Genomic DNA, 14,223 nt, shown 5'->3' with positions numbered 1-14,223 from the left:
TTGGAAGGAAATGTAAATATTTGTAGGCCATATTTTCTTATAAAGGGATGGTATTTATCTTTTGTTAAGGGATCATAAATTGTTAAAACTTGTGGAACTAGCATTGGAGACTCAATAGTAGTAGTTTTGGTTTACTTCGTAGTTTTTTTCAACATCCAATAAAACCTTATATGTCTTGTTAAGATTTTTGTACAAGACAAAGCTAATTTGTAGGCTATTCATAATCATAAATCTTGTATAGCTTTACTTTATTTTGATCAACTTGAATATCAAACTGCTACACCATTTGTGGGTGCATTTTGAGCCATTCTACTTGTCAATCAGTATCCATTTGAAATTTGCTTTACAAATCTTACTTGATTGATGTGGTAGATATCTAGAAGGTTAGGATTTCTTTTAGTAATATTTTTATCTCTAAAATATTTGAATTTTTTTATAACCAATAAGTTTATAGAAAGTGTTAAGTGAAACATGATATTTTATAAATTTCTAATAACTTGATAAATATTATCATAATTAATTTTATATAGATTCAAAAGAGTTTATGAAAGTTAAATATTATGTAAAGCTAAAGAAAATATATTTTAAGAAAATGGAAAAGGTGTTGGAAGCATATTATAAGTCTCTTTGTAATAACAATTAATACAATGAACCTTGAGTGACTTCAATAAGTCAAGAACTAACAACCAAAGCCTTTAAGATTGCAAATTCATTTGAATTTAATAGATCTTTCAAGTGAGATAGGATTCTATTGTATAAATGTATGTAATTTTGTGTGACTAACAATAACATCAATAGAAGTGGTGCTAGGAGGATGGCTAGTGAATTTTTGCAAATTCATACAAGCTAGATCAATGAAGAGTAGTGACAAGGTCTAGATCTGCCAGTCCACATGGAAGATTTCCTAAACTTTTTAATTGACAAAGAAATCTAAGAACACAAGACAATTATATAAGGGTGCAATTCCTCTGAATCGTATTCCCATTTTTCTCATCATTCCTCCTCCAATTTTGATTGTATTCTTTAATGTTGAATTACCTATATAATTGCCAACATTTCATGCTCTACTAAAAATTCTAAAAAAAACCGTATTCTTAATATTTGTTATTATGTGACATTGAACATCATCTTTGGATCTTCAAGCATACTTACTGTAGAGAAATAATTTAGAATAAAGATGTTGTTTGTTGGGCTGAAACTCCCTTACAATTTGGGAGAAGAAGCATATAATCGAACATCAATTTACATATAAATTTCATAAAATCTTTAGATTTGATGGAAGCAACTTTCTTAACATGGTTCTAAATTCCTATAGACACTACATCTTCTTATCACCAATTTGTTGCAATCAAAAGAGTTGAAGGTGATTTTATTACCACATTTAATGATGATTTAAAAAAGATAACTCTAAGTAGAGACTTCCATATGTTGTTAATTAGGTAAAAATTGTGCAAGTATATTATGCTACTCTTGATCCTCTTACGTCTATGTTTGTAAGGAGGAGAGCTCATACTCGTGCAAATTTGACTGAAGCATATATTGAAGTGATTAAAGTGAATAAATAAATGGGTTGAGTAGGACATGGTTATTTCCTAAATGTTCGAAATCGTGAATGAACAAATAGATGCATATAATTCATGGTGCTCTAGCTCATCATACATTGTTGCTAAATCCTATGTTGACTTTGCATTAAAATGGTCTATACAAAGTGGAAATATTCATTCATTGGTAATTCATTATAGACCAAGTATTATTGGAGTACAACCATATAGAAGCTCCCTTTCCCGCAATCAGGATAACTTGGTCACAAAAGCACAAGAAGAGAAAAGGGTCATATAGCTAGTGTCATAATTGATGACATGAAGAAGGTTAGGTCACCCAAGTTTGATGGTTCGGTGTCAAGGGATGCTACCAAAGTTTGGTTGATTGAGATGAAAAAATAATTTGAGATTTGTGACTACATTGAAAAATATGAAAGGAATGTCGAGGGCTTACCAACTGACAGGAGAAGTGGCCAACTAGTGGAAAAACAAAAAGGTCTAGTTAGGCCTGAGGTCAACTGACATAACATGGGATCAATTTGTAGGAGTCTTCAAGAAAAGATGGTTGCCTTAGCTATTCTTTGATTAGAAATTGAATAATTTTCAAAGGGGAACTTTCAGTCAACAAATATTGGGATAATTTCACCCGACTATTAATGTACCCCAATTTCAAGCAAATGAGAGATATCAAATAAGGAAATTTATCATGGGTCTTAACAACCAAATAGGTGGCTCGATGAATGTTCTTGCACCTACTACTAAGTATGAGGACTATGAGAAAGTAGTAAGGCAAGAGCAGAAGCTCAAGAAAGATGATGCCATCAAGGACAAAAGTCAAAAAAAGGTTAGATGGTCACAATCCTCCCAACCCTTCAATAAGAAGGGAGAAAATATGATTCAAGAAGGAAGAATAATAAGGGGTACAAAGGTAATAGGTAGGATTCCAAATGGGACATAAAAGGATATAACAACTCTAGGAAGGATGGTGAAGCATACAACAAGGTAATAGAGATAATAGGACCTCTAGGAGGATGATATACTTGTGGTGGTGAGAATCATGTGAACCAATACCCAACTAAGTATCAAGGACGGAAACAAATAAGAAATTGTTTGTCAACTCAACAACCAGTGTTCCAGAAGAGAATTCATGCAATAGTAGACAATAGACAAGAGAAGTTTCAAATCACCTCAATTGAGACAATAGGTATGCCTTATGGGAATCCCATAACAGTACTTATAGATATTGGAGCTACAAAAAAATTATTTCACCTAAGCTATTAAGTAGATTTCCCAAAAGAGCCAGTTTTATGGCCAAGTCATGGACAATAGAGTATGCAAACCAGTTAAGGGCTTAGGTAGAGAAATGTTTCTTTGAGGCTAGGTTTGAGCTTCCTAGCTTCACAATGGAAGTCAACTTATATATAGCACCTTTAGGCTCATATGATATAATCTTGGGAATGAATTGGTTGTGAAAACACAAAGCTAGAGTGGAATATTTCGCTAAAACAGTAGAATGTTTAGACAGCCTAGGAAATAAGGTGTTCTTTCAAGGCACCCAACATGAGGTCAAACTACATCAGCTTTCTACTATCCAATTAAAGTGAAGTGAAAGGAAATGGTGCCAATTGTTTGTAGTCAACATGAAAAAGCCAAGTGAATTTGAGAAAATCAGGTTCCACAATGATATGATGATCTATGAGAGAAACTCTCATAATGGAATAGATTCAAGGGAGAACAAAAAGTAGGAAGAGACCCTTGTGGATAAATATACCTATATCATAATGGAATAAATTCAAGGTAGAACAAAAAGCAAGAAGAGACCCTCGTGGATAAATATACCTATCTTTGGGATAACTAGGATGTGTTTCCCAAAGAATTATGTGGACTACCAAAAAAAGAGTATTTAGTTTTTCTATTGAATTGGTGTCAGGAGAGGAGACAATATCTAAAGTCCCTATCAAATGACAATCATTGAACTCGTGGAGTTAAAAGCACTGCTACAAGAATTGTTGATCAAGGGACTGATTTGGCCCAATGTGTCGCCTGGGGGAGCACTTATGATATTTGTCAAGAAGAAGGATGAGACCCTTCACCTATGTATTGATTATAGAATGCTAAATAAAGTAATGATAAGGAACAAGTACCCCTTACCATGTATTGATGATATATTTGATCAAATGCATGGAGTTGCATTGTTTTCTAAAATGGACCTACAGTCAGCATACCATTAGTTGAGACTTAAAGATGAGGATATTCATAAGAAAACTTTCAAAACTTGTTATGGTCACTACGAGTTTATTGTATTACCTTTTGGGATTACCAACAACCTAGCTATTTTCATGCATCTTATGAACATTGTGTTTCATGATTGCCTCGATAAGTTTGTGTTGGTGTTCTTAGATGATAATATTGTGATATATTCTATGACACTTTCAACACTTGCAAATAGTTCTACAATGGATATGGGAACACAGATTGTATTGGAAGCTATCTAAATGCACCTTCTTTTAAAAAGAAGTAAGTATATATGGCATATTTTCTCCGCCATGGGTATATTTATGGACCCAACCAAAATTAAAGCTATATCAAAATGGCCAACCCCAAAGAATGTGCAAGAAGTGAGAAGCTTTATGGGTTTGGCATGGTACTATAAAAATTTTGTAATGAACTTCTCATGAATAGCACATCCCATAACCTCACTTCAAAGGAAAGGAAAATAGTTTCACTGGACCGAAAAGTGCCAGAAGGCCTTTAAATTTCTTAAGGAGAAATTCACCATGACACCAATATTAAAGGTACCAAACCTAGAAGGACATTTTATGGTGGTTACTAACACCTTGGGTGAAGGACTAGGAGGAGTCTTAATGCAGGATGGGCAAGTGATTACCTATGAATCTAGGAAACTAAATAATTATGAACAAAACTATGCACCTCATGACCTTGAGCTTGGAGCAATTGTGCATGCTTTTCAAATGTGGTGCCACTATTTATTAGGAAAGCCTTTGAACTCCGATTTGATCACCAAGGGTAAAGATATATTTTCACAAAACCAAATCTTAATACCCACCAAAGGAGGTGGTTGAAATTGATTTCTTACTACAATTTTGAGATTAGCTACGTAAAAGGGAAGGAAAATCTAGTGGCCGATGCTCTGAGTTGTAGACGATATATAACCTCCATAGTTTTAGTCCATATAGATTTTAGGGCTCAGGTTTTAAAACAACTAGAGGGAGATAGGTATTACCAAAAGGTAAAAGAAACCCTTTAGGCTAATCCTCAATATTCCAGATATGAAGGGTTCAGTTTTGAATCTGATGGTTAATTAAGATACTAAGATAGAATGTATGTTCCAGAATCTTCAAAGATAAGAAGATCGGTATCGAAAGAGGTCCTTTTAGCACCATACTCAAGACACCAAGGATTCACCAATCTCCTAGTAGATGTTAAGCCCCTTTACTTTTGGAAGGATATTAAAAAGGATATCGCAAGATATGTGGCTATTTGTTTTAAGTGTCAAAGTGTGAAGGAAGAACACCAACACCATACTATATCAGAATAGAAGTGGCATATAATCAGTATAGGATTTGTCCAATGATTTCCCATGTCAATAAATAGAAACAATGCTACATTAGTTGTAGTTGATAGGCTTACTAAAGTATCTCACTATATACCTAGGAATTTAACAGATGGAGCACCCACTATAGCTCACAAAATATTTTGATTATGTACATGAAGTAGCAAAAATAATAATATCAAATAGGGATGATAGAATTACATCTAAATTCTAGAAAACTTTGTTTGCACAACCCTAGGAACTCAGCTAAACAATAGCTCATCTTACCACCCATAAATAAATGGCCAGACAGAAAGGGTCAAACAAGCTTTAGAAGACCTTTTGAGAATGTACTACATGGATCAACAATACAAATGGGAAGACTATCTACCACTAGCCAAATATGCATACAATAATTCCTATCAATCAACAATAAAGATGGCACCATTTGATTCATTGTACATAATGAGGTGCAAAACTCCTATCAACTGGGATAAGCTAGAAAATAGGATAACCATCAGTCTTGAGATGCTCTCAAAAAATGGAAGAGTAGGTCAAGTTGATTAGTCAAAGGTTAGAAGAAGCTAACGATCTAGAAAATTTATGTAGATGCAAAGTGAACACCAAGATAGTTCAAGAGTTAGGAGAGAAAGTACTCATGCGAGTCAAACGACAAATAGGTGCCATTAAATTTGGAAAATCTTCCAAACTTGCACTCAGATATGTTGAATCGTTTGAGGTCTTGGAAGTTATCAACTCAGTCTCATAAAAATTTCTCTACCTCCATCTCTCACCTAGTTGCATGATGTATTTCATGTATCTTATCTTAAAAGTATATCAGATTTTGAACACATGATTGACTAGAATTCCTCATAGGTATAGGACCCAGGAGTGATCACAATCAAGCCATTCAAGATGCTTGAGGTATGTAAGCTTTAATTACATAACAAAGAAGTTAATAAATTAAAGATCCAGTGGGACCAATACTCTAAGGACATTGCTACTTGGGAGGATCATGATGAAATCCACTAAAAGTTCCCCTATCTATTTAAATATTTTCAATAGTTGAGATTGTTTGCAATGCTTGGTTAAAAAACTATATTCATTTTCATGTTAATATTGACATTCTAATCATCGAGGATGATTATTCAAAAGGGGGAGCATATGTTACATCCCTCTTTTACACAAATATTTTGCTATGTTTATTTTGCTTTGAAATATGGTGTCATCGTGACCTTTATATGAATTGTGGATTCATGGTTTCTTTTTAAATGCTATCAGTGGAGCAAATATGTGAATTAATGTTATGACATTGAAAAGATTAATGGATATAAGTTTTTGACTAACTACATTCTTATGATTAAGTGGATGTAGGAAACTCAACATCCTCCAAAATGGAAGGGGGGGTATCATCAAGTAGACGGAGTAAACAAATGGAAGGTCAAGTTGTCATATGTGTTGTATAAAGATTGTAACTATAAGGCATCTCTAGGGTTGTTAGTGCCTAAGGTTGTGGTGTCGAGGTCTAGGTTCAAGTTTTTCAAGGCCTAGAATGATCGTTGAGCCATTAGGATTTCCTTCTTTAATGCAAACTTTTAATGTCAACATGAGCTTTCATTTAAATTAAGTTTAAAATAAGAGGTTGACCAATCGAATCTATGATGGTCTTTTGATTAAAATTAATTAATAAATTTATACATATGTGGGTAAGTGCACCAAGATGGTGAACAAAAAGGGGGTATAAGTGGCCACTTTTTTTTTAAATAGGTAACCCTGAACTTCAAAGAGATATTTGAAGGTCATGCACTCAAAACTAGGAGTTGAGAAAAGAATAATAATTGTAGTACTCTGAATCTAGTTTCTAAACTACTAAAGTTTTTTAAAATTGGATAATATTAAGAGGGTCAAACCTCTCACGCACGAAAAATTATTCCTTATTTTTTCATAAAAACATAACATAGATGTTTTTGTGCGCTACACAAAATATATAGTTAGATTTAGTATTTTGCAAAACCGTTTGGTAGGATGATAGGTAAGAGTGAGATCTAGAATTTGTGTTTTTTTGTAATTTTCCATTGAGTATTTTTTTTTATGATTTTTTGAAGTCACCGCATCTTGAAAATTTGGTACATGTTCGTGTGTTGGGCATAACTTGCATCAAAATAATCAAAAATGCAAACTTCTTCTTTTTTTAAGTGTATATAATCTAGTGTAGAAAAATAATATGTAATTTATTTTGAATTTGGTCAAGTATATAAAAATTCATGATCAACAGAATTGGTGCTAGAAGGAGGGCATGATCATGATGAACACTGAGCAACTGAAATCCAGATTTTATTAAGTCATATTTAGATGAGTTAGTCTTTTTACCTTTTTACGCACAAAAAAATTGAAGCAAAAGAAAGGTGAGCGAATGCGAACTCTTGGATCCAAGGAAGATTAGTCGAAAGCCATTGTCAACGCTCGACGGAAGTGTTACAGAGAAGGAAAGTGATCGTTGAGTCATCAATTGGACTTGCAAAGAAAGGAAGCACTTTGCGTAGCTAGAACCAGTTGAGCTTTCAAGTTGAATTTGAGATTTCAAGATCTCTCTTATTCCAGAAAATAAAATAAAAAAGTAAAAAAATAGAAAAAACAAAAAATCAAAAAAATCAAAAAAGAAAGATTTCTCAATGGAGCAACAACAATTTCATGATGAGAAACAAGTTGATATTCCTCAAATTTGGTGGAGATTGATTACACAGCTTTATCCACACAGATTGTTTGAGTTTGCAAGGTCAGGGTAGTGTCGAATTCATGAGACAGATGAACATGATGAAATGCATTGCTGGAAATACTTGTCAAGGATGGAATTGGCAATGCAGGGAAAGATCTTCTTTTGGTATGTTCCTAGGCCAGAAGTAGAAGAAAGCAGTTTCAGTGTCCCAGAAAGAAAATATCCTCTTACGAGCTTTTGGTGGATGATCGAGAGTCAGCTTATTTTGAATGGTGAAATGCATTTAGAAGGCATATTGTTACCATTATGGTGTAGGATTCATAATGCACCTCATTCTGAATTCACTTGGTCATTGTGTGAAATGGCTATCAACCAAGTCAGATATCAGTTTGGAATGCCAATCTTGTTCGAAGAAGAGTGTATCATGAATGGATCTTGGGGTGCACATCTCACAACTGAATTCAGAAGAACATATGAACAAGATATCACTACACCACCTAATTTTGAAGGAAACCAATTGCACGTCAACGATACAAATGCACCTGATGGTCAATGTATTACAGTGGGTAGCTCACCATGCTTTGCGCCTAAAGAAGAATACCATGAAACAAAAGTTGAAGAAGCAGTTGAGAATGTTGAGGTAGTGATAAAAAAAGATCCAAGAGTTGAACAAGCAATCAAAGAAGAAGATGACTCATTCCTTGAAGAATTCTCATTTATGCTACAAAAGAATGTCCTTGAGATTGAAATGCAAGAGGTTTCAAATAGCACCCTTGGAGAACACAATCAAGTTGACATATTGAATGAAGAACTATAGATCATCGTAAGCGAGCCCAAGTATGAAGAACAATTTGAGGGCATTCTCAGAGATGTAAGGGACACTGAAAGATCTCACATATGAAGTACAAATAAAATCACTACCAAAAAAATTTCAAGATAAACAAGTTATGGTGAGTGATGTGATTCATCATCAGATCCGACCACTCGAGACTATTCTTGAAGATGAAATGCCACCAGAGATTATATTTGATTAACTAGAGGAGATGTTTGAAGCTCAATCCATCAAGGAGTGCTTAGTTTTTGAGGATATGCTTACAAAATTTCATGAAGATGCTTGGTTTATGCAAGATGTCTCAGTGAAAGCAAAGAATGTTGAGCTATGCGAAGGGGCGCTAGGCTTGTTTCAAGAAGAGCTTCCAAATCAAGATTAGCATGTTTGGAATCCTCATGGAATGGTACATCATCAATGGCGACCTCTTGAAGCAGCTGAAGACCTCGCTTCCAACAATGCACTTTCATTCGAGCAAGCATTTCCATCTGATCTTGAAATATGTCAGGTTGCCTCTTTCGTTAATCCTACCTTTAAAATTTATTACAATTTTAATTATGGGGGTTTTGGGAAACAAATTACATTTGGATAGATCATGGTCCTAACGAATTACCTCAATTGATTATTTTGAGTAAGGACTTTCTTGAATATGAGAGATGCATGGTGAGAGCTTGCTTTTTTGTATTTAAGGATAAATTTGATCGACTGAGAACCATCACTTTTGCCATGCTCCTATTGCATATCTTGAGAAATCATGTAAAGTCGTGTATATATTTCGCTTCTTTGAGTCGTTTCGAGTCTAGGAGTCTTGTATATAGTTTTAGAGTAGGTTTTCTTTTCATGTGTTTTAGTTAGGGGTCTTTTGAGCCTTATTATAAATTTTCCTTGAGTCATTTGACTCATGATTTTAAGTGGCTCGGGCAGTTAGTTGCTTGCTTTCTTTCGTTATCTTTTGGTTTGCTTTAGTTTAGTTTGCTTTGAGTCGGTCTGTCGGTTGGTTTGCTCAGTTTAGATGTCCTTAATGGGAGCCTCCATTTGTGAGAAAGGCGTTTGTGTTGTTTCTCACACACTGGCAAAATCTTGGATCTTATGTTAGACTCATTTCTTAGATATCTATTCATGACGTTTTTTGAATCCAAGGTTATTCCTATCCAACTTTATCATTTGATCAGGACTTGTACTTGACTTGGGAGGGAATCACTTGTTGTGTCTTGATGCTGACATCTGTTGATTACTATATCTTTACACGTTAATAAACTTTGGGTCATTATAGTTTTCAGGTAAAGCTGTGATTAGTGAAAAATCTAAAATCTTACTTCAGCGCCACCGCACTCCTCAAACCCTAGTAAGCTTCACTGCTTACAAGCCAAATGAATTGACGGAAGATGAAGCAAAGAAAGAAATATCAAAAGAGAAAAACCAAAGAAAATGAAATGAAAATGAAATATCAAAATTGGCTAATGGGAACATGTGAGTAACTCCATCGGGGCTATGGACGCCCGGTTGGCAATGGAGCAATGTTCGTGAGATTGTGGCGATAACCTCATCGGGACTATAGACGTCTGACTGGCAGTGAGGCTCTATCCTGGATTCTTCTGAAGTTTAGATATACCAAGTAGCCAATCACAGGGGAACTTGGAGATCATAGTTGTCTTGTTGAGAGGAATGAACACACTTGCACACACGTATGTAATCAATGACTAATTATCTTGATTCGGGTCAGGATTCTCCTTCCGCTTTGGGTGCATTTTCTAGTCTCTTGACAACTTGGGTTGAATTTTCTGGAGGTTCTAAGTGTCTATTCGGTCTTTATCTTTGAAATGTTTAGGAACATTTATTTGAGGTGGCACTAGATGTTGTGACGTATTCACACATCGCCCCATTGCAAATGGGGACCCCTACTTTTTTCTTTCTAGGGTTAGTCTTCCTGGTTTAGTCTTTTAGGTTCTTGGCTATTAGTCTTTGAATTGAAGGGTCGCCAGAGGGCTCATTAGGATAGGTGGTATGCTTAGGTTCAAATTGGTCAGTAGGTGGTCCAGGTTAGGGTTTCTATTAAAATTTTCTTCTTGGTTAGGCCTGGGAGCTTGTTAAGACCTAGGACATTTAGTCATGGAAGTGATGAATAATTTGAGCATAATTGCCAAATTCACTCCTAACCCTTCCAAAAGGAAAGGAGTGAATTTCCTTAGAATCCTCTTTTGCTCCCAATATAGACCTCAAATCTTACTCCTACACCTTGACTGAGTGAGGAATGACCTATTTTTTCCTTGTGAACAAGTTGGAACGAGATGGGATGAGGAAATTGAACCTAAAACATGAATTTCGCTCTTGACCCTTCCAAAGGGTCCAGAGTGAATTTCTCTAAAAACCTCTCCTGCTTCTAACATGGGTTAAAATCCTTGATTCCACGCCTTGATTGAATAAAAATTAATCTATCTATGCCTTTGGAAATAAGTTGCAACCAAGTGAAATAAGGAAAAGTGAGGAATTTATGCAAAAATGTAAAATTTCGCTCTTGACCCTTCCAAAGGGTCCAAAGCGAAATTCCTAGATAGGTCCTGTCCTTCCAAAGGTACCTAAGCGAAATGGTTAAGATGCACTTTTGATCCAAAGTTTTGAGCTAGGCACCTCCTTAAAGTGATTTGTTAGCATGTCTTGAGGTGAGAATAATGTGAATGAGGGTGATGATTGAGTGTTTGGAAGGTATTTAAGACTAATTCCTCAATTTCGCTCCTGACCCTTCGAAAGGGTCCAGAGTGAATTTTCTTATATCTCCCTTCTTGGTCCAAATTTGCCTCATAAATCTTATCCCTATGGCGTAGTTGAGAGAGTATTGATGTGTCAAACAAAGTGAAGTGATGAAAATTTAAGGATTTGAACATAATTGATCAATTTCGCTCCTAACTCTTCCAAAGGGTCCAGAGCGAAAAAAAAATTAAGCTCCTAACCCTTCCAAAGGATCCAGAGCGAAATCCTCCAAATGGTTTATATCTTCACTAGGGACATCAAATGGTGGACATGCATGGCAGAGAAAAGGATCAAAGATCAAGTCTAAAGCAAAGCTAAGTGAAGAAGGATGAGAATTGAGCCAAAAAGAGAAAATTCGCTCCTGACCCTTCCAAAGGGTTCAGAGCGAATTTCTCCATGAAGCATTATACCTTGCTCCAACCTATGAACTAATCCATTCGCAAGCATTTTTTGAAAGCAAAAGACTTGTTTTTGATGAATAAAGGATGAGAAATGGAGTTTTGTAAAGGAAAATCAAGCAAAATGTCAATTTTGCTACTGACCCTTCCAAAGGGTCCAGGGCGAAATTCTTTCTAAGCTCCTAACCCTTCCAAAGGGTCCAGAGCGAAATTCCTAGAAAGACTCTCTATTTTGCCTAGTGTACTAAATGAACCTTGTTTTGATAGAAAATTAACTTGATGGTGATGGGAGGAGGTGTAGTAAGTTAAATTCAAGGCAAAGAAAGGATGAAGAAATTGGGCCTAAGAAGAATTTCACTCTTGACCCTTCCAAAGGGTCCAGAGCGAATTTTCATAGAATACTCTCTTTGCTTCAAATTTGGACTAATTTTGTGCCTTGGATCCTTAGCTAGGATGTCATCATTCCTTGGAAGCAATTGAGGGGTGAAAAGGTGGAGGACTTGGGCCTAAAATGCAAATTTCGGTCCTGACCATTCCAAAGGGTCCAGAGCAAAATCCTTAGGATAGCCTAATTTATTGCCAAAAATGTTGAAATGGACATCACTTTGAGGGTAGATGGGCTTGGTAGTATGGGGGGAGGACCCAAAGGCCTAGCCTAGGAGAAAATTTCAAGTAAATGATGAAAGGTTGAGTACAAATGCAAATTTCGCTCTTGACCCTTCCAAAGGGTTGAGAGCGAAATTTCCTAAAACCTCTATTTTGCTCCTTGTTGAGACCAAGATCTTGGTTCCTAAGGCATGGTTGGGAAGGATTGATGTGTACTTTCCCTTAAAAAGTGATTTAAGGCAATGAGATGACAGAATTTGAGCTAAAATGCAAATTTCGCTCCTGACCCTTCCAATGAGTCCAGAGCGAAATTCCTAGGAGGACTAATGTTTTGCCTAGGCTCTTGAGCAAAACCTATCTCTAAGAAATTTTGGAGGCAAGTGACTTGATCTTGATAAAGTAAGTGTGAGAGATGAATTTCTATGAAGGAAGATTGAGTAAAATGCAAATTTTGCTCCTGACCCTTCCAAAGGGTCCATAGCGAATTTTTCTTGAGGCTTGTACCTTGCCCAAGGTCCAAAGAAAAGTCCTTCTTTTAGACCATTGGGCGTGTGCACAAAGATGGTGGTCAGAAAAGTGGACACCACCCAATAAAAACTTGGAAAAACAGGCAGCGCGTATGCGGTTTTAAAATTTCAAATGCTTGCGTACGTTCTTAGGTTTGTTCTTCCCGAGCCTAGAAAAGGTAGCGCGTACGCACTGCGTTTAGGAAAGTGAGCGCGTACGCGCTACGCCTAGGAGAATTAGCGCGTACGCGCTGCTTATAGGAAAATGAGCGTGTATGCGCTAATAATCCTAGTAAAACTGCGTACGCGGTGCTTGATAAAAAACAAAATTTAAAAAAAAAATGGGTCCACATTTACCCGAAAAGCACATTTTTTACTTTGTTTTTTTCCCATTTTCTAGCCTAAACCGCGAATGGGGTGCTAAATTTGTCCTCTAGGCTATGGATCAAGGTTAGTTTTTTTTTTATTTTTGTCTTTCTTTCTGGTTTATGAAATTTGTTTTACATTTTGAATTTAATTTCATTAATTTTGATTAGGTTTTTTAATTTTTTGTTTCAAAAACCAGATTCTTCTAATCCAAAACAAGAACAACCAAATGCACCTCCTGAAAACCCACAAGAACAACCAAATGCACCTCCTGAAAACACACAAGAACAACCCCCAATTCATCCTTTTGACCGCATAGCCGAAACACGGGAAGAATTAATTAATCAGTTAGGGCAAAATACATCCAAAATCAATAGACTGATTGTAAAATTGAAAACTTCTGAACTTGACCATCATCAATCCCTCGCCACTAGCCTAGAAACATTAGCTAGTGGTGCCATAGTTGTTTCCACAGAAATTATCAAATGGGGAAGCTTTAGGGATAGGTGTCATCAATTCTATGCCAATGGGCTATCATACAATGGAGTTAAAAACAAAAATATTTCTAAACAACAAATATGTGCCCTTTTTGTTGACCCCAAAACTGGTCAATCATTACCTCCTAATGCAAAGAGGTTTCTCATACATTGGTGTACCAATGTGCAGATGAAGAATCTTTTTTGGCAGAGGTGGTGGATGGTCTTTGACGATCCACCTTGTAATAATTATGAGGTGCCATTATATTTTTTGAGAAAAATATATTGTGAGTTTGTGCTCAATGTGCGCCCAAATTATTTTGACATGAGAGAGTTTCATGGTAGAGGTGGTGGCTCTGCCCAAGATAGACCTAGAGCCCGTAGGCGATTAGTCGCGGAGAGTCGCCACCCCCTAGCACCCAAACCCAAGGTGCATCAGGCTGTCCCATTAGAGGTGAAAGAGTCGATGGAGCTACAGACTCTT

The sequence above is a fragment of the Cryptomeria japonica genome, chromosome 5, assembly GCF_030272615.1.
Source record: "Cryptomeria japonica chromosome 5, Sugi_1.0, whole genome shotgun sequence".
Taxonomy (NCBI): Eukaryota; Viridiplantae; Streptophyta; class Pinopsida; order Cupressales; family Cupressaceae; genus Cryptomeria; species Cryptomeria japonica.
This window is presented reverse-complemented; position numbering follows the sequence as displayed.